Below are 23,487 nucleotides of genomic sequence, written 5' to 3'. Positions count from 1 at the left end.
TTGTTTCACTAGCAGTAATGTACAAAAAGTTAGTATGAATACTAAATAGAATAAAACTAAAACAAATACTTTTGTGTAATTTTAATCATTTTATAATCATAAGAAAGTGCTTCTTATATATATTTAGTTGGTCAAATTCATTTGGATTGGTTAATGGATTCATGTTGAGTCTTCCAATTGTTGACCGATAGCCATTAAATGAGACCAAGCTAGTTAAAAGTTTGTTGGGGATAATTTTTGAGGACTTTATGACATTATTGACACTCTCATCTCCAATTCATAAATAAGGAAAAATATGAAAAATATGACATGATCTTGGGTTGAAGTAAAATCTCAAGACGTGATGCACTCAATGAGCCATAAGAAATGGAGATGTACATTCCCCAACTTATAATGAATGGTTGGATATAAAGGCTCCATATACTAACCCAAAAATGGAAGCCAAGGATGTAACCGTGCATGTATTGGCACAATCTCCCTACAAGGATCCCAAGTATCTACTATTGTTATTCATTTGGGCATCACTATATGATCAAGAATGTTATGAAATATTGAAGCATGTAATAACTTCTCCTATGTCTCTAGAAAATGTAGCATAAGTTCAGGGTCCCTTGGCTCCTAGGAATTTGTAGCACCTATTCTCAATACTATAAGATTAACTTCAATGAAGAGTTGAGCAAAAGGAGTTGAAGAAGCAAGTTCTACTTTTGTGTAAATGCCAAAATCACGAGGCTCATTCCCTTGCATAAGCCTTTGCCACAATGACATTACCTCTAAACCATGCAAAGGATGTTGAAGTGGTTCCCAACATTGAAACACTCTTATGAACAATGTTAGAGCTAAACATTATGCATAATAGACAACATCTTATCTAGTGTAGTACAAGATTGAGTAATTCTACCTATAAAATTCCATCTTCTATAATGTACAACATTGACCAATTTTGCATATAAGGAAATATATGCATTGGAATACATGTGAGTGCCCATTACAATTGGTATTCTATGATGGTAGATCTAACATATGGAATTAATGAAACCTTGAGAATCCTATTAGGCTCTATATCATAACTAAACCTTGCAACTAAGGTAATGTAATATTTTCAATTTCAGATTTGTTATATGTTTGTAATAATAATTTATGATAAATGTTTAGATGCATAACATAGAAGGAAGGCTTTAAACATGAACAAGAAGATCATAAATCAATATGTCAATGACATAAATTGCAAATGATAAATTTTTGGCTTTAACATTGATAAAGTTTATTGCTAATCAATATTGTATCAAAAATTCAAACTGATTAGGTATTGAATTAAGCTTGATAAAAAAATGATAGAGAAGGAAAACTTTAAACATGAACAAGATCATAAATAATATGACAATGACATATTGGAAATGATAAACTTATGCTTAAACAGAGATAAAGTTTATTGTTAATTAATATTCTATCAAAGTTTCAAACTGATTAGGTATTGAATTTAATGTCATACATGAACATATCTAATTTAATGCCATACACAAACATATCTAATTTAATGTCACACATGAACAAACATATAATATAAAATGATAACCAATAATTTCATGTACATTAACAAACACATAATATATTATGATAACCAATAATTTCGTACATGAATAAACATATCATATATTAACCAATAATGTCATAAGTCTAATAATGTCATGCATCAAATAAATGTCATACATCAAATATAAAATGTCATATATACATCAAATGTATATTGAATATGTCCACTGACATAAAATCCAACATATATGTCTGCTAATGCGTATACATGTACATGTCTATCAACTATATCTTCTCCTTCCCATGAGGGGAAGGAAAAAAATCTATAGAGGCCTTTGATCATCATGTGGAGGGAGATGGTAGTGATGATGGGGTCTTCCTCACATGCTCGCTTGTCCTCTTGTTGAGGCTCTTCTCTAACTCAAGATGATACAAACAAAGTAGATATGAATCAATAATTATTATACATTGAAATCAAATATATGTATACACAAAATTAATTATTTTATTACCACCATCATATAGTTGCTCTGCAAGTCCATCTCAAAGGCTTGTGGACGATCAGGTGTGACAAGATCCTACAACAATTAAATCAATATAATCCCTTATAAATAACATTAGAAATTTTGATACTAACTATTATAAACAACAACTAAAACAAAGGAAATTCTTTCATACCTTAGTCAATGGCTATGAACTAGCTAGAGTTGTAGCCACTCCATGATTGACAAACTGCTTGAGATGAGGAGGAGTCTTCGATGTCATGAGCTGCATGTCATACAATACACGTTAAATATAACATGAAACATGAAATAAATATAACCAAATAAATTAAATTAATATGAAACATATTTACCTCTACGAAGCTCATGTCGCATCTAGCCTCGGAGTCTATAGTGAATGTTGATAGTCCTATAGAGAATTGATGCAAATGCATAAATTTTTTTGTCAATCCTTCATATGATTACTTAATAAATATATATTCATTTAAATGATTAAATTGGTACATACCTCTGGACTTTTCAAGGGGATGAAAAATGGGGCTAGGGGACCGCTACTAGGGCTGCCAACACTCTGACTCTAAATTTTGAACAATGTCAATACATGCTAATTAATTAGTCATTCACTATACATATGAAATGTGCTCAAATTATTTTATTATAATTGTAATTTACCTGTGTGTCTATGCCAAATGTCTCATTTAGGAATTGATCAATCACTAGCCCATCATCTGTACCATCTTCAACAAGACTTCCAAATGTGCATAAGGATTTGCATGATGTGTACATGTGACCATGACATGCAGAAGGCTCCTCCTCAACTAATGGACTCATGCAATGAATGAGGGTCTACGTCAAAGCTCTAATAGTCCCTAAAGTGTTGGTCTTTACATGTTCCTTCACAACTGATGGAATAGTCACATGCTCACCATGTGGCTTGACCATAGGTGCCCTTACTACATTAGGGTCATGACATGACCCTAGCCTCTCAAATGATGACCCCCCACCTCTACCCTGAGAGTCTAATATATCAAAATAATTGGGGATCTCCCCAAGGACAAACTCACAATACAATTTCTTTAAGAAATACATTGGGACCTCATGATTATTGCAAGGAGGGGCATCAAAAACCATCCACCATCTATCCCAAAAATTATTTCTAATAGCATCATGTATGCACCAATGGATGGGAAACCATTTAGTACTCTCTCTATCAGTATCTTGTTCACTCTCTAATAGTACTTTTTCACCAGGTTTTCTAAATAATGCACATATTCTACCTTTTGGTATATCTTTTTTTTTAACATCTTGATATGATAACTTATTTGCATAATATCTTTTTTGTTCATCCCTCTTAACCTTCCAAACATCTAACTAACCACTAACAAAATAAATGTGGGTCTTAATGAATATGAGGGACGATGCCAATTGAGCTCTCATTGGATTGGTTTGTCCACATTCTTTCAACCGACCAATGATTCCTTCTAATTTAGTTTTGCCTCTTTCTATTTCATTTATTATGTTTTCTTGTGTTCTAGGAGGAGGTCTTGCAATTGGTTTAGGTTGCATAATTTTTTGTTCTTGTTGTGGAGGGTTTTGGTTTTGATCTTCTTGAGGGTTTTGGTTTGAATCTTCTTGGGGATTTGCTGGAGGTCTTGCAATTGGTTTAGGTTGCATAATTTTTTGTTCTTGTTGTGGAGGGTTTTGGTTTTGATCTTCTTGAGGGTTTTGGTTTGGATCTTCTTGAGGATTTTTTGGTTCATTATTGACATTTCCTGATAAGAACTCAATTGAAATCTAAATAAATAAATAAATTTAAAGAAAAATTGAAAAAAACCTACAAAATAATATTAAAAACATATAAAGCAATGCAAAAAGAAAGTTAGATAACATACGGCATGTCGTGATCTCGAACTTCAACAATGAGGAGGCATATTTGCAAGGTAGATGGTAGAAAAATTGTTTTTTTGCAATCTACGTATGCACTGTAGTGAGGAGAAGTAGCAAAAAAGAGTTAAAATGAATGGGTTGCGGGTATGCAGCCCATTTATAAAAATTAGGTTTTTTTAAAGTGCATACACACTATAGCTCATGTGTGCTATTGAAAATTAGAAAAAATAAAAATGGTGTCACCTTTTTGGCACCACAACTTGGTGCACTTACCCATATATATGTAAGTATGTATGTATGTATCTCTGTGTGTGTGTGTGTGTGTGTGTGTGTGTGTGTGTGTGTGTGTGTGTCTATAATCTAAAAAAATAAAATATATGTGTGTATGCATTTTATACTATGTGTGTGTATTTATATTGTGTGTGAGCTATATATATAATATAAACATATAATATATGTGTGTGTAATAAGAGAGTGTTTATTTATATTGTGTATGAGCACATGCAAATATATATATGTAGAAGTATGTGTGTGCTTATATGTAAGTATATGTCTGCGTGTGTATAAGAATATATATGTATTTTTATATTTACGTATAAATACATATATATGTAAGTGTATGTATATATACATATATGTATATGTATATATCTAATACGTGTATATATGTGTAAATATATGTATTATATCTGTGTGTATATATACTATATATATAAGTGTATATATATATATATATATATATTTATTTATTTATATATAAGTATGTATATGTATCTACCTATATATGTGCACTTATATATAAATATATGTGTGTGCATGTATAAGAGAAAATATTTAAATGTATATGTGTATTTAAATATGTATGAATAAATATATATATATGCATATAATATATGTATATACATATATACATACATGTATATATATGTGTGTGTGTGTGTGTGTGTGTGAGTACATAACTCTATATATTAATATACACATAATATCAATGAGAACAAAATTAAGAGACAAAGATGGGGCAAAGAAACAAGGAGGAAATGAATAGATTGAAAAGAAAAAAGAGAGAAATCACCTGAACACTAGAAGAACACCCAAGCCCAAGCCAACCAAAAGGTGGTGTGTGAGAAGTGCACCTTGTAGACACTTAAATCTGATTACATCAATAAGTAATCATATTAATTCATCTCCTAGGACATTATTGATTAAATATTTACTATTTAATTAATTAATTGTCATCCCCTAGTTAATTAATTATTTTAATTAACTATAGTCCAATTGATAAAATCAAATGATCACCCAAAATCAATTTATCAATTAAATCCCAATTCCTCTATTAAATTGGATAAATCATCAAATCTATTAAATTTAATTCCATACTCTCACTTTATTGAATAGAACATTTAATAAAATATCTAAAATCATAAAAACCTTTCCTAAACCTTATCCTAACCCCTAATCCAACCTATTCACCCATACTAACCTCACTTAGCCTCCTATCTAACCCATCCCATCAAAGTTAAATCACTTACCCCCTAACCTCCCTTCTAAGATAATCCTAAAACCCCTTCTAATCATGTGCACAATCATAAGCATGAGTTAAGACTTGCTAACCCAACCCAAAGTCAACAAATATCTTCTCCCCTCACCCTCCAACATTTATGACTCTTACACCTCTCCCATCCTCTCTTACATCTCTTACATCCCTCTTACATACTCAACCACCCTCATCAAGCCTTTCACCAACCCATTTCCTATCCTATCACATGCATTCTCCTTGTGACACTTGTCACCTCACCATTGGTGCTAAACAAGCACAATCCATGTGCTCCCTTTTGAGTGCATCCTGACCCTCCCTCACCATCTCATCACCTTGAAATCTTAACCCTCCATTCCTACAACCCTTGGCCTATAAATTGAACCTTCTCCCTTCAAAAAAAATCCACATTCCATGTAAAGTTATAATACTATCTTGAGAGCTCATAAACTACCAAAATACTATTATAATGTTGGAATCACTCCATGAATCCATTGTTGAAACCTTGCTTCATTCACTCCACCCATCCATCTAAAGCTTGAGCATATCTTGTGAGCATACACATCTTAAATCAAGGACAAATCTATTGCATCATGATGTTATACCATTAGGAGCCTACCATTCTTGGTTTGCTTCCTTTTGTGGTGATAACAATCAGTCCTATCTTAAGTGTTAACTGCTTTAGTTTTGTTAATGCTTTCTTTATTAGTTAGTATTTAGTTTGCACTACTAAACTAGGTGATACACACCCCTAGGAGCTAGAGGGATTACTAAGCATCAACCTAAACCTAGACACCTAGAAAGACCACTCTAGTACAATCAAGAAGAGCCACACCACAAGCAAGAACCAACAAGAAAAGAAGAATCGCAAAGGAACAAAAACCACCAACAAGGTGGAAGGATATGTGTGAGTCACCTAAAGTAAAAAGGGAGAAGAAAAAAGAGGGGACAGGAAACCCACTCGGTGGATGGGGAGTAATCATGCAAGAAGGAGAGGGGGGGAGAAATAGGAAGGTCAACCTTTGTGATGTCAGACTCTATCCTATGAGGCCAAAATTGGTTTCCAAGAGGGATTGAGGATCTAGCCATCATCATGATTAAGGTTGATGGGGTGGTTGTAAATCTTGATAGCTTCTTCAAGTTTCCTTTTGAAGTAGTTGTCCTCATTGGCAAGGACCTTTGTGTCTTCCAAGAAAATGTGATGCCTGGTTGAGAAGGAGTGCTCAGCTAAGGCAAATTTTTACACTCTATTATGTCTAATGTCAACAATGTGCACTTTGATATGGGTGTGGAATGAGTAGCCCATTTTTCCAATATAAGGTGTGCCATAGGAGAAAACTACTTTGTAGACCCTTAAGTTAGAAAAAGTGTCTCTAGAGTCCTTGATCAGTGGAACATGGTACCTAAGCTTGGAGATGGGTCTGAAGGCTACATGTAGACCTTTCTTGGTCAAGATCTTGGAGATTTAATGGGAAAGGCCTACCACAAAGGGGAGAGAGGCATTCATTTCAACACAAGAGGGGGTAGAGAAGGTTTGGGAATAAACAAGGAATGGTGGAAGGACTTGACTTAGTTGAGAGCCCTAGAAATTTGTCTAGGAGAATATCCATTGAGCCTAAAGACTTGGCAAGAGTGGTCAAGCTCAAGGCTTAAGTAATCATTATCACAAATTCTATAGGCTCTCAATGTAAGGGTCTTTAGAATATGCAATTTTTGGCTAGGATGGTGGTGGGAGGAGGAGTGTATGTACAAGTCTATGTGAGTTGCCTTTCTAAACACACAATGACCAAGGGAGCCATCAAGTTTTTTTATGAGAAGAAGATGAAGGAAAGGAAATCTATTTTCAAACTCAACCTCCTTGGTGAAGGAAATACAAGGCACTAAGTTATTGATTTGTTGGTGGAACTCCTCTAATTTTTCAAGCCCATGAGGCAAACACATATTAGTATCATCAACATAATTCTTCCACCACTTAGGTTGAAGAGAGAATGATCGAAGGCACAACTCTTCAAAATGTTCCATATAAAGGTTGGCAATGATAGGGGAGAGAGGGGTTTCTATAGCCACACCATCAACTTGCTTGTACATGACCCCTTGGAAGGAGAAGAAAGTGGATCTAAGGCACAACTATCATTACTATGAAGATGAGCATCCTTGATGAATTCTATAAAGTGGGTTGAGTCTTTGACAAATGAATTAGATTTTTCGACCAAGGGTGAGATTATTTTGGCAAGATTGGCAGCTAGAGGCTATGTGGGGGAGCCTATGGTGTCAACAATTGGTCTAAGGGGAATACCCTTCTTGTAAATTTTTGGGACACCATAGATGTGGGGGGTGACTTCTTTGGAAGAGATTAACCTCTTTTTGATGTTAACATTGAAGGACGAGGCCAAGAAACTGGCTTAGACTTTTTAAAATATTGGTTTCAAAGAGAAATTAGATACAATAAACGAAGATTGCATTGATGATGTAACAATTGGAGATGACACCAGATACCCAATAACACGAGGAATTGGAAAATGTACCATCAATCTAGAATTAGGAATTACACTTGAACTCAATAAAGTTCTTTATGTTCTTGGCATCAAAAGAAATCTAGTTTCAACCGTAGCTCTTGAAGAAAAAGGATATATAGTTTCTTTTATAGAAGGGAAATTACTAGCATGGCCTAAAAATTCTAATATTAAAAATTCTCATAAGATTAGTTCAAGACATGGATGTCTATATAAAACTAAACTTATGCCCTTCTAAAGTACTACTACATGATTCCTTCAAAGAAATTGAGCTATGGCATGGAAGATTAGGTAACTTCCTCTTTCAAATATTACCTTCTTTAGAAAATATGCTAATAGGTTTACCCAAGTTAGAATCAAATTATTAAGGAATTTGTAAAGGGTGTGCATTAGGTAAGGATACTAAAAATCCTTTCCATATTAACACAAGCAAAACCAAAGGAGTCCTAGAGATTATTCATTTAGACTTATGTGGCCTAATGCCTATTGTGTCCCTAGGAGGATTTACCTACTTCATTATAATCATTGATGACTTCTCCAAAAAGACTTGGATCTATTTTATAAAATTTAAAGAGTCTAATGAAGTCTTGAAAAAATTTAAAGAATTTAAAGCTCTTGTTGAAAACCTTTCCAGAAAGAAAACTAAAATCTTGAGAACAAATAATGGCAAGGAATATATATCTAAAACCTTTCATAATTTTTCTAGAAGTGTTGGCATTAAGAGAGAGCTAATTGTTCCTTAAAACCCTCAACAAAATAGGGCAGCAGAAATGAAGAATAGAACCATAGTTGAACCTTACAAGGCTATAATATTTGATCAAAATCTATAAACCTTCCTTTGGGGTGAAGCCTTAAACACTGTCATATATATCCAAAATAGATTTCCCCACTCTCATCTTGATCATAAAACCCTTTAACAAGTGTTCTCTGCAAAGAAACCAAATCTGGGCCACTTCATAATATGTGGATGTCCTTTATATATCCACATACCTAAAGAGAAACTTTCAAAAATTGAACCATCCAGAAAAAGAGGATTCCTTGTAGGTTATAGTGAAACCTCTAAGGAATATTGTATCTACTTCCCAAGTCAAAGATACATTGAATTAAGTATAGGTGTGATTTTTGATGAAGATATTGGATACAAAAAGTCCAAAGTAGATGATGAGTCAAATTTTAAAGAACCTATTAAAGATGCATCTCCTAAGGTTGAGATGGAGATTAAAATGGAAGAAAATGATTCCTTTAAACCTATGGATACAAATGATGAACATAAAGAAAATAAAAGACCTAAACAAGCCCAAAATTTGATTGGGGAATCTAAAAACTTTACTGCCACTATTGGATGTATTAGATAAAGGAAAATACCTAGCATATTCTCTAATTGCATTACACTTATGAGTGAGATCTCAAATATTGAACCATAAAATGTAGAGGAAGCTATGAAAAAACAAAATTGGAGAAATGTCATGGCTGAAGAATATAACTCTATTCTTAAGAATGAAGTTTGGGATATTGTTCCTAGACCTAAAAACAAATTAGTTGTGTCATCAAAATGGTTTTATTAAATTAAGCATACTTCAGATGGAAGTATCGACAAATTCAAAGCAAGATTTGTTGCAAGAGGATTCTCTCAGAATGAAGGAATTTATTATGAAGAAACTTTTTCTCCAATAGCCAGATATACTTCAGTTAGAACTATAATTGTAATTGTTTCCTCTAAAGGATGGAAAATTCATCAAAAGGATGTTAAGATAAGATTCTTAAATGGGATATAGAAGAGGAAGTCTATTTGGAGTAACCTAAAGGATTTATAGTGTTAGCTTAAAGAATAAATTTGACAACTAAGTGTCAATACACTTAACCAAGATCAAGAGTAAGTGTCGAGTAAGATAAGGTGTCGAGTGATAACAAGTGTCGAGTACAACATGTTTCGAGTGATACAATTTTTGTTCAAGTGCCAAGCTATCCAGGAAATAGTATGTGCCGAGTATCAAAAATACTTTAGGAGCTGAGTAACTCAATAGAATAGCATAAAAGTTTGGAATTGCACAAATTATGATGCAAACAATTTTTGCAGCTGACAGAAGATAAATCTTGAAGGATTGAATGATAAGATAAAATATTTTAATTTTCCTATGCAATTTACATGCGGCCAATAAGAAAAATGCAAAAGGAATGCAACCAATCAGTAAAAGACAAGTATTGAGCAGGAAATTGAGATTCAATATGAATCATAGATCCAAAACAAACCCTAAGTCTTTGAAGTCTTTATAAGGAAGATGAAATTCCACTGTAAAGAGAGATGAGACATATTGAAGGACATACAAGGGTGCATAAGCAAATCTATTTTCAGAAGCAAGAGTTATCAGATCACAAAGGATCAAGATCAGGAGAAGGCAGAAAAGGAGCCTATATTCAGCAATCAAGGATTGTATTCTATCAAGTTTATTGCATCTAATACTCTCTAGCAATCGTATTAGAATGAAAAACCTATGGTGATAGGTTAGCTTTACAGCTATTTTGTAAGAATCTTTTGATTAGATGATTAAAATCCTTTAACCAGGTGACACTTCATGTTAAGTGTTTGCAAATCCTCTAACCAGGTCACTATTAATACAATGTAAAGCCTTTAACAGGCAGGCCTTTAACAAGGCAAACCATCAGAAGTGGTTGAACTATATTGTTGCAGTAAATTTTTGTGGGTATCATCCCCACCCCAGTTTTACCTCCTTATTCCTGGAGGGTTTCTGGGTTACCAAAATTCCAGTCTTATGAGTTATTGATGCATGAGTTTTTATTTGATGTATTTACATGCATGCAACTTATTTTTAGTTAAAATTTTATTGGCTCAAGTTTGATACTTATGATTCACCCCTCATCCCCCCCTCTCATAAGTACTCTTTCCATATTTGAATATTTCAGAAATTGGTATCAGAGCTAGCCAAGTTCTCACAAGGAAAAGCCTGACAGCTTGGAGGGAAAAGATCTAAAGATGGAAGCTTTCAAACTTGGAAAGATCATTGAAAATCAGGTGATAGATGTGCAAATTTCTCTGCATAGCTTGGAGGAATTCAAAAACAAATTGAGAAACTCATTAAAAAAGAGGAAGGATCTAGCCATAGCTGACAATGATATACACTACAAGGAGATTGACACCACCAACATATTTTCTAGTGGAGACACTAAAGAGTTTGATGCAACAATAGCAGAACTGATGGAGAAAAATAAAATTCAAGTAGAAGAGATAAGAACTCTCAAGATGGAACATGAATCACAGGCTATAATGATATGTGAAATTATTGAACAAAAGAAAAGAGCAGTTGATGATAAGGTCATGATGGAAAATGACAAAAGGAATCTTGCAAACAGACTTGAAGAAAAATGTACTGAACTAACAAGGATCTCAAACATGCAGATGGATACACTTGCGCAAATGATGAACCTTCATCATGAACTCAATGTAAAGGATATTGAGATCTCTACCTTGAAGATGCAAAATGAAAAAATGTAGAATGAATTGAACAAGGAAAAAGAGGTAGCAGAGAATCTCATCAAATCAAGTGAAGCAATCAAATATTTTGAATAGTTTCTGAAATCACCAAAATCTACCCATGATACATCAGGACTAGGATACAATAGCACTGAAGTTGGAGAATCATCAAAGAGTTTTGAACAAAGAAGTGATAAAGGTAAGAATTCAAAACTCACTTGTCATTTTTGCAATAAGAAGGGACATACAACTAACGTGTTCAGGAGTAGAAGATTCAATCAATCAAACATTCCCAAAAGTTTTTGTCACAAGTGCAACATGCAAGGACATATGACACAAAATTGCAAATCCAATGTTACAAGGACTCAAAGATTTGATGGACATTGTTATAATTGCAACAAATATGGACATAGGGCATTTGAATGTAGATCAAAACCTATGTGGACAGTAAATCAACCAGCAAAGACATCAAACCATGAATTTTGGGATTACAACACCAGGAACAGCTGTCACTATTATCAAGAATATGGACATATCCCATAGAATTGCATAAGAACACATTTTAGAGGGAACTACAAAATATGGTTGAGTCAAACCACATGTTTTAGTTGCTTAAAAACTGGTCATGTCAGCAAGAATTGCCCAACAAGGTCAAAGGAATCAAGTTTTGAGTTCCACAATGGAAAGGCAAAGATAGATGTTGGACATATCAAAAGTGAAATGAATAAGACATGGAGGAAGAAAGATGAGTCTAACACATCAAATACAGAGACCACTTCACCTAATAGGTCAACTGATCACACTTCATCAAATTAAGCAAAGAATGAGTGTGAGGGATTGATAAACCTAGTTACATCATAAATCAGTCCCAAGAAATATAAGAACTGCAAAAATGAAATCAGCATAAACAAAGATGCTAAGTCAAAATTGAGAATTTTTTTTTTTTTTTGATATGTCAAAGTTGCCTTCAGGAGCCGAGTTGCTAACAACGACCGATATTGATAGTTGATGCCGAGCTATGAAATATCAATAGGAGTCGAGTAAAGTAAAACATAATGGGAGCCAAGTTATAATGAAACCTTTCAAGAGCCGAGTAGATAGTTGGCAGTGTACTAAGCATTTATTACTCTATTTTGAAAGGTACATAAATCCTATTTCTAATCATTTTCTCACCATTCGAACAAGAAGCAAAGCCGGAAAAGGAGCGGAGAAGATCAAGAACAGCTCAGAAGCCATTTGTAAAAGATTTCAACAGCGATTCAAGACAAATTTCATCGATTTAAGGTATTTTACTTAAGTCTCGAGCTACATAGGACTTACAAACTTGTTTGAATTATAAATCCTATTTTGGAAAACAATGGCATCTGGGTCAAGAACCATCAAGGGTTTAGAGAGTCATGAAGTTCAGTTGGTCAATAATGAAGTAAAACAACTTGAATTTAAGCCCATTCCAAAAGTAGCATACAAGAATGATCCTGCAGGAGCATTATCAGTTATTTCGGATAAGGTTGTTATGGTACAAGATGTTTGCAGATGTTATAATTGCAAAATTGGAGCCATAGGAGACTTAGAAATTTATAATGCATATAATAAACTGTGTGAAAACAAAGTACTAAAAATGAGTTTTCAATAGTAGAAAGAAAAGGGTTAACCAAAACCCTAGCATTTTTTACTGTTTTCAAAATAGAATGGGTACGGATAATTTTGAGCTGAATACATGATGAAGCTTTTTGGTTAGAATCAGGGCCAGTAAAATTTACCAAGAAAACTGTTCATAAGGTTACTGGTATTCCAACCCTAGATTGGCCAAAGACCCTACAAAGTGACAAAAGGGAAATAATAGAGAAAAATGTAGGTGCCAACTGGAACAATAGAGGAATGACTATCGACACAGTCACAGATCCCCTACTAGATTTTGCTATGAGAATCATTTCACACAAATTCTATCAATCAAGCAGGTTGAACAGTGTACCTTGTATAGAAGTTGATGTTGCATACAAGATAATCAAAAGAGATCACACTTATGATTTGGAAAAGCTCATGTTTCAACAGATTAATGAAAATCTGGAAGCTGTAAGGAAGAGCAAGGGAGCTCAATGCAAATTTGGATTAGTTTTGATGTGTATGTTCTTCTATCTGATGAAAGAATTTCCTTCTATGGAGAAAGTAAAATGGAATCCAGATAAAACAATTGTTGAACAAATTAATGGATACATTGAACAGATGGGTGAAAATTTTGATGCCCAAATGACTGGTTATTTTGAGGACTTCAAAAAGCCCATGAAACAAAGAATGAGAATTTCAGTCTCATTGACTGAGAAATATGAAAAAGACATTTGTTTTCTTGTAGATATAGATTATACTTATATACAAGCAGGTATACCTAGAATAAGATGGCTTAGGCCACTAGGTTATGAACTTGATGTTGATCAAGCCTCTGCAGCAATAACAGCTCTACTTGCAGAAGAAGCTAATAAAAATGCACCAATTTTTGGAACCTATGATGTTGTCAAATCAAAGGTAATAACAGATTTGAAGACTGCTTCGGCAGTAAAGAAGAAAGAGAAAATGGTGAGACAAATCAAAAGAAAGTTTGGTGTGGAAGAAGAAGAAGGGACAGCAGAAGAAGAAGGAGAAGACATTGAAGAAGAAGGAGATAAACTTCAAAGTCAGACTCAAGGGTCAGGAGAAGACAAAGAGGAAAGTTTTGAGGTAGAAGAAGCCAAGGAAGCACCAGTTAAGAGAAAGACCACAACTCTCTCTGCTCCTAAATCCAAAGGAAGGAAAGTAGCTGCCCCTACATCAAAGAGACTACCACAAGGGCTACAGCTCAAAAAGCCCAAGAAGAGGCAAAAGGAAGGAAGAAAGACTCAAAGAAGACTTTTGTTGAGTCAAAGAAAAGGAATTTCATTCCCCAACCTGAAACAGATGAGGAGAAAACAGAGTCAAAGGACAACAATCAATTTCAAATGGTAAGACACAAACCTCAGACTGTTGTTGATAAATTATGTTCAAAAATTAGAAATAATGATTTAAAAGGTCTAAAGAACCTAAATTTTTCTAAGCTCACCAAAGAAGAGCAAAATAAACTAGAGGAATCTGTGTATGCTATGATGGCTGCGTATAAACACACACCTCTAGAATTAGATGAATCTATCCCGAGAGAATTGTATAAAATTGTAGAGGATAAATGGCATTTTTGTTTACAAATGGAAAAAGAAATAAGGGAGTCTACATTAGCAAGATTGTTGCCTAATCTAACTAAAGATCAAATAATAAATGTCGTAAAAAGGCATAATAATAGATTTACTCCCAAGTATAGAGCATTTAGTATATTACAAAATAAAATTGAAGAGGTAGTTACCAAATCCACAAGATTGTGGAAAATAGTTTACAAGAAAATTGAAGATGTATATAATGAAGAATATAAGGCAGAAGCAATTGCCAAGACAAAGGAAAAGAAAGCATCAGAAATAAAAGAGAAGAAACTAGTGGAGGAAAGAAAACAAGAAAAGGAAGAAGAGGCACACAAAGAGGAGAAAGAGGAAGAGAAAGATACAACTGAGCCACAAGATCAAAGTATACAGACATCTCCTCCTAGTCCTCCTCATGCCACCATCACACCTGCAGATATCATAAAAATAAAGGATGTTACAGATACTTCAAATCTAAACATCAATCCATTAACTGCAGAGGATTTGGAAATCCTTGACCAATCATCACTTGTAGCAAAATTAAGTTCAAATCTTGTATTGGTCAGTGTTAATGAATTACAGAATCCAGAAGTCAAGATAAAAGCACAAGTGCCACCTTTGACCACACAAACTACTGGTATTCTATTCCTTCCACCACCACCTCCACCAAGTATAATCACTAATACACTCCAAGTGCCAAGTACAGTAGCAGGGAAAATAAAACAAACATCTAAACAATCAACAAGTTCAACCCCACCTAGCATTCATAAAAGGGATATTCAAGTTGAAGAAAAAGATGAGACAAAGAAGAAGGATGATATTGCAATACAAACATTGGTTGCATTACCAAAATCTAGTACTCCCACACAAACTCTTCAGCAGCCAAGCACAGATGGACTACAGTTGTAAATTAGGACACCAGGCTCGAGCTCATCAAAGGCAGTCAGGAAACTTCACTATGGAATTCCTAAGCTTGATGAAGAAATAAAGATCCCATATTATGAATCTAGCACTCTTACTGAAGAAAAGATTAATGAAATTTAGAGTGCATTAGACAAAAGAAGGAGACAAGAAGCACTAAGAAAGGAATACAAGCATAAGCTTACATTGAATGAAATTAAAGATATATTCATAGAAGCTTTTTGCTTAAAATCTCTAGATGAGTCAAGACCAATCATGGAACAACTATCTGATATAGTTGACCAGGTGACTAATGAAGACCAGGAAACAAATACCAAATTGTGTGAATGGTCAGAAAAGAAGTTCCAAGGTAAAGTAAATAGTAAAATATCTGATGATATAGCACTGTCACAAGAAGAACTGGCAAAGAAAGTTATAACAGTTAAAATTGTACTAGGAAACATCTTTTCCCTATACAACAAGTTGTGTGATTTTTCCACATTCACACAGGACACTAGCCAGAAAATACTGAGCTTGGAAAACAATTTAAAAATTTCTAGCATGCAACTCCCCACAGATCCAGCTCAAAGTGAGAAGCATTTTGTCCAATCGCTTCACACACAAAGAGAGCTAGCTATTTTAGCAGCAGAGGAGGCAACCACAAAAGCCAAATTGATACAAATTCAATCATCAATTACTCCTCATTTGGAGTTACTTCACAAGGAGCAGATAAATGCAGAGACAGTCCTCAGGAAAGATCCCAACCTTTCTTCATCTGATGGACTTGTACACCTAGCAGCAGAGATTGCCATCCAGCATAAGACATTGGATGTTGCATTAGCAAATTGGGATGCAGCTCTGAAGGTACTCCTTGAAGTAAACAGCTCATTTTTGGCCAAGTATGGCATTTCATTGTAAAGACCATTGACATAAGTGTCAAAAAGGGGGAGAATAAGTAATAAAAGTTGAGTACAGGAATGAAATGATAAGTATAGTAATAGGGGGAGATAGCAGAGATAGAAAATTTTAAAATTTTGAAGATAGCAAAGATAAGGGGGGGATAGCACATTGATAGCAAAAAGGGGCAGATAGCACATTTTGAGCAAATTTTGAGATAGAAAATTTTGAATGTAGGATAAATTACTGAGTCACATGGATCTTAATTAAGTGTTTTTGCCACTCATGTCAAAGGGGGAGATTGTTAGCTTAAAGAATAAATTTGACAACTGAGTGTCAATACACTTAACCAAGATCAAGAGTAAGTGTCGAGTAAGATAAGGTGTCGAGTGATAACAAGTGTCGAGTGCAACAGGTGCCAAGTGATAACAAGTGCCGAGTACAACATGTGTCGAGTGATATAGTTTTTATTTAAGTGTCGAGCTATCCAGGAAACAGTATGTGCCGAGTACCAGAAATAGTTTAGGAGCTGAGTAACTCAGTAGAACAGCATAAAAGTTTGGAATTGCACAAATTATGATGCAAACAATTTTTGCAGCCGATAGAAGGTAAATCTCGAAGAATTGAATGATAAGATTGAATCTTTTAATTTTCCTATGCAATTTGCATGCAGCCAATGAGAAAAATGCAAAAGGCATGCAACCAATCAGCAAAAGACAAGTATTGAGTGGGAAATTGAGATTCAATATGAATCGTAGATCCAAAAAAAACCCTAAGTCTTTGAAGTCTTTATAAGGAAGACAAAATTCCACTGTAAAGAGAGACGAGACATATTGAAGGACATACAAGGGTGCATAAGCAAATCTATTTTTAGAAGCAAGAGTTATTAGATCACAAAGGATCAAGATCAGGAGAAGGCAGAAAAGGAGCCTGTATTCAGCAATCAAGGATTGTATTCTATCAGGTTTATTGCATCTAATACTCTCTAGCAATTGTAATAGAATGAAAAACCTATGGTGATAGGTTAGCTTTACAACTATTTTGTAAGAAACTTTTGATTAGGTGATTAAAATCCTTTAACCAGGTGACACTTCATGTTAAGTGTTTGCAAATCCTCTAACCAGGTCACTATTAATACAGTGTAAAGCCTTTAACAGGGAAAACCATCAGAAGTGGTTAAACTATATTGTTGCAGTAAATTTTTGTGGGTATCATCCCCACCCCAGTTTTACCTTCTTATTCCTGGAGGGTTTCTGGGTTACCAAAATTTCAATGTTATGAGTTATTGATGCATGAGTTTTTATTTGATGTATTTACATGCATGCAACTTATTTTCAGTTAAAATTTTATTGGCTAAAGTTTGATACTTATGATTCACCCCCCCCCCCCCCCTCATAAGTACTCTTTCCATATTTGAATATTCCAACATATAGTACATAATAAACTAACATGTGTGTGCAAATTAAAGAAAGCCTTGAATGGTTTAAAACAAGCTCCTAGAGCTTGGTATGAAAGAATAAATCACCATCTATCCAAACTTGGATTCTACAAAAATAGTACAAATCCAAACCTATATTTCAAAATATAAAATAATGATATGGTAATACTAGTTCTCTATGTCGATGAATTGCTTATTACAGGTGAGGGACATCTTATAGCAAAATGTAAACAAGATCTAGCTTTTGAATTCGATATGAAGGACCTAGGTCTTCTACATTACTTCTTGGGACTATAAGTATGGAAACATACTAATAGAATTCTTATGAATCAAGAGACGTATACAATTGATATATTAAGAAGATTTGGAATGATGAAAAGAAAACCTATGAAGACACCCATGGAAACAAATCTTCTAAAATTAAATGAAGAAACTAAAGACTCTAAAGATGTTGACCCCACTCTTTATCGTCAAATTATATGATCTTTAATGTATTTAGTAAATACTAGACCTGATATATACTATGCAGTAAATTATCTAAGACAATTCATGAGTACACAAAAGAAAATTTACTTAGTAGCTCTAAATCACATGCTAAGATATCTTCGTGGAACTATTGCAAATGATCTAGAATACAAGAATAAAGATCTCAAGCTTAGAGGATATACAGACTCAGATTGGGTAAGAGATTCAATATAACACAAGAGTACTTTAGGATGTTGCTTTACCTTGGGATCAGGAATGATATCATGGTTTAGCAAGAAGTAATCATCAGTAGCTCAGAGTTCTACTGAAGCTTAATACATTATTGTTGCAATGGGAACCAAATAAATAGTATGGTTAAGAAATATTATCTTTTATCTATTCAAGAAACCTTTAGAACCTACTATAATCTATTATGATAACCAAAGTTGTACTAAACTCCCTCTAAATCTAGTGTTTCATAATAGGTCTAGATACATTGAGTTAGCATATCACTATGTGTGAGATATGGTTGAGAAAAATGTAATTGAGCTTAATTACATCAGTATAGAGTATCAAGTTGTCGATATCCTTACCAAGTCCCTTGCCAAAACCAAAGTGGAAACATCTAGAGAAGGTCTTGATATGATAATTTTTCCTTAGTACAAATCTCAATAAATTGAGATTCATATTATTTGTTGTATCCAAAATTGTTGCAATTTTGTGAATCTTATTGAAACAAATGTCTTTCATATGATATTGTGTTAAATTTATTATAAGGGTATAATCTTATTTATAAAGCTATGTTATTCATTTTGAGTAAGTTTTGTACTTAAATCATGAGAATATGCACCTTGTGAGACTTACAACTAAGTGCCTAGATGTCATTACCTTGACTATCCTTGAGTTGTCAGTATAGTAGCATATTGAGTATAAGGTAAGTATGCATTTTGTGAGACTAAAAACTAAGAGCTTAGATATCATCATGTTGATTATCTTTGGGTTGTTTTTATAAATGCATACTAGGTATTTTAATAACTAAGAGCTTAGATAACACTTGTGATCATTTTTGGGTTATTCAAAATATCGATCATCATTTCCTTTATATTATAAAAATCTATGTATCCTTCTTGACTAAGAGGGTATCTTAAAATCCTTATAGTCAATTTGGCTTATTGCTATTGTTCTTATATATAATATAATTGAGATTATATTATATTATTGTATATACTTATATATATTTATAATATACTACTACATTTAATATTGTATCATATTACCTCCTAACTAGTTTAATCAAAGTTTGTTTTATTTTATTAATGTGTATGATGGATTCGTACTCTTACATGATTCACATCCACGTGAATTCCTATAAAGGTTCCACTGAACCTTGTTAAAATCAATCAAAACAAAAAAAATACATCAGTCCTTCCTTAGTATACATGATATCAATAGAAATACATAGCAGAGGTGACATTAGCTCCAAAGACAATTCAACATATATAATTTGGTTTTATTCTAGATTAAGTATATACTAACTAAAGTACTTAGTAATTATTATTGTCAATTATAATTATAATTAATAATATCTTCTTGTAAAGAATAATCTAAGATATTATATTTTTTAATATAATATTTTATTCTGAAAAATATTATTAAGAAATTAAAACATATATTTGTTAAATAATTTTTACAAGGTTGTTCCTACTGCGCATTTCATTATTCTATTGGAAATGTAATGCAAGCTAGGTGACTGAGATGGGGTGGGGGTGTAGGTTTGGATTAGGAACCACTTAAACTTCTTTCACTTAATCCACTTTGTTATGTTATCTATTCTATTTGCATGGATGAAACATAAATCAATTAAGTAACAACACCATAACACAATATTTGGTAACACAAAAACACTCCAAGTAGAAGGTAGAACTAGGGTGGGGATAACACCCACAATGCTTTTCTACTATAGGAACAAAGTTGGCATGTTAAGGCTTACAATTGATCACTTCTGGTGATCTACTCAATTAAGAGTAATAAGGACTGGTAGGTCCACCTTCTAAAAGGATTTATATAATACAATTAAGTATGTACTATGTTAGGAGTTATTGCAAAGGACTGTAGGTCCACCTTATTAAAGGATTTGGGACTAATGAACCTATTAGGATGAACTAGTGGATTGATCTCTAAAATGCAACTTTGGTTGCTGATGAAGATCCTTTGAAGTAAACTAATTACCTGACTGTGATAGATGAGTCTCTTTCTTTCCTTATGTTGCTTGTAGCATTTTAGATATTTTTCTCTTCCATATTCACTTTTATTCAATGTTCTTCAACTCATGATACAATCATATTTTTGCATTAAAAAAGTACCTCATACTTATATCCATCTAAATAATTTCATCATAGGTTAGTTACCAAAGAAATAGTTCCAAAAATAATTACCAAGTCAGCTCAGTATTGTAAATAGGGTCCAATGACTTACTCAGGTGATACTAAAGATACTAAGGCAATATTGTCACCTTGGCTAACTCTAGCACTTGATTGATACTGGATGCTTAATTCATAATGATCACTCAGTAAATACTTGTGACTTATTTCACATTGCTATGTTAGCTTGATCATCATCTTGGAACAAGAATACTCTACTGACTCGGTTCTCACTAGAGGTTGATAGAACTATCAAATCAATTAACACTACAGCTCAATAAGAACTATCAACTTGGTTGACACTAGAATTTCATGCTAGGTTAACACTATTAGCTTGTTTCCTTTATGAGCTTGGTTAACAATGCAAACTAGTAACTTGGTTATTGTTTTCTTCCCATTATGACTAAGTGTTTTAACTCCAATTGACAATATATCTTTCCATGAGATTAAAAATCTCCCCCTTTGGCATTAGTGGCAAAAACACTTATCATGCACAAGATCTAAAATTAAAATTTCTTTAGTCAAACTCCCCCTTTGAGTATGTTATGTTTTGTAGCTCGGTTTGCACTGAAGACTATGCAACTTGGTTTGAACTAAAAACTCTATTTTTGATTTTTTGAAATTCTTTTTCTTTTTTCCCTTTTTACATATCTTTCTTGTTGTATAGATTTTCTCCTTCCCATACATATCTCTCTTTACATGTATACAAATATGTACATTTCTTTTCCCTTTTGTGTACCTTCTCTCTTTATATACTTTCCCCCTTGTTTTTGTTACAAATTCCAAAATAAATATACAATGTTATGCCAAAATTTTATGGTGTACCTTCAAAATCACTAATAAAGTCTTATCCTAGTTATCTTGTAGCACTTTCAAAATGTGTAGATCATTCTAAAGCTCTATTGATAACTCATACATGTGATCTGCTACTTACATATTTGTATCCTTGACTTGTATCCTCACATGATCCATTCTCTTTTTCATGATGTCCATGTGGGGAAGTATCACACTTTCTATATAAATTAATGTTTCCCTTATTCTAGCTTCTTCTCTTAGTAGTTCTACTTGAAGATCTGTCAAGAATCTAGTTTTTTCAAAATGATTGTAACTTGAGGCTTGGATTGAATACCAACTAAGTTGCACAATCCTTCACATCCACATCAATCTTGGCTAGTTTTTCTTTATTTTCATGGTAAAGTTAGTGTAATCACTCAACTTTACAAATAAAGATACAACATTATTTACAACAATTTATACTATAGAGACTAAAGTAGATAGTTCTACTTGATCTTGATAGCCCTTATTTTCATTGTGTTGAATTTTGAAAATTCATTGTGAAATTACTTTTGAAATATGTTGCATTGCTAGAGTTTGTGCTTTATTTTTTTATCAGTTTCCAAAATCAACCCTAACCTAGTCATTTTTTCCTTAGCCCAATGTTGTAAATATTTCTCTAGTGGGATAATGTGATATCCTAAGGTTGTAACTTCACCCTTGTTATGAAAAAATTCATTAAAATCTACAATTGTTCTTAACCTTACCCTAGGTTCTATTTCAAATAGAGAGAGTGTATGTCAATCAAATATATGTTATTATCTTATGATCAAGGCTTAGGCATCTAGTCGTGAGCTAAAAATTTCCATGTCTCAATGTTATGATAAAAGGGTTAGCAAAGGATCATAGGGGTAATATATTTGAGTTTCCTAATATTAAGTTATGTTATATGGTCATAGCATCGCAAGTGGTCAAAATGAGGTCTTTTATCTTATGATTCCCTTTGTGTCATGCCATCTTAAGTTTCTATTGGAAATTTTTTTAAATTAAGGTGTACAATGTTACAAAAAACTGTTGCTTGTGGGATCATTAAGGTAGAATTTGAGGCTCACGATCATGTGACAAAGTGGTGATCATAAGATCACAAGGACATAAAGTGCAAAGGTATGTTCAAGTTTCAATCTCATGACCAAAGGGAGATCAAAACATCGTAAAGTTATTCAAGGAGACCTCTGAAGATACAAAAGGCTTATGATTGTAAGATCATAAGAGTAAAATATGAGGTGTCTGATGGCATGATAAATAAGTATTTTTAAGATTGTAAGTATCAAATGATAAAGAAAGGTGGGGCCAAGTGCATTTCCATAGAGTTTTGAGACACATGACAATTCATGTCTTTTGATGCTATGAGATGTAGTAGATTGTAAGATCTCAAGGGAAATTCTACAGCTTTACAAAGCTACAAAGTAGTGTTAGATTGTGAGATCGTGAAGATGAAAATTGATGTTGTTCAGGCTATGATAAAGAAAGAATGACCACTGTCATGTGGTCATAGGTAAATAATAGCAACTAAAGGTAAGCTCCAATGTTACAATGATAGTTTAGTGACTGTGATCAGGAGGTCATAAGAAAGGGAAACTTGAGTTACAATGTTACACCAAAGTTGTGCTCGTAACATCGTAAGGGTGTGAAAGGCAGTTGCTAAAGTTATGAAAATGTCTAGTTAACCATGATTTTAAGACTGTAAGGTAAGTGATAGTGAGATAAGATGTTATGATAATGTGTATAAATCATGTCTCGTAAGATCATAGGAGACTTATGGGTAAGATTTGATGCCACGTTAACTAGTGTAGTGTAGGATTGTAAGGGTCATTTCCAAGGCTTATGACAAAGTGATAAAGGGTACAAATTCAAATGATCATAAGATTATAGAGCTAAG

This window comes from Cupressus sempervirens, chromosome 10, assembly GCF_028749045.1.
Source record: "Cupressus sempervirens isolate cs-2001-9-10 chromosome 10, ASM2874904v1, whole genome shotgun sequence".
NCBI classification, from domain to species: domain Eukaryota; kingdom Viridiplantae; phylum Streptophyta; class Pinopsida; order Cupressales; family Cupressaceae; genus Cupressus; species Cupressus sempervirens.
This window is presented reverse-complemented; position numbering follows the sequence as displayed.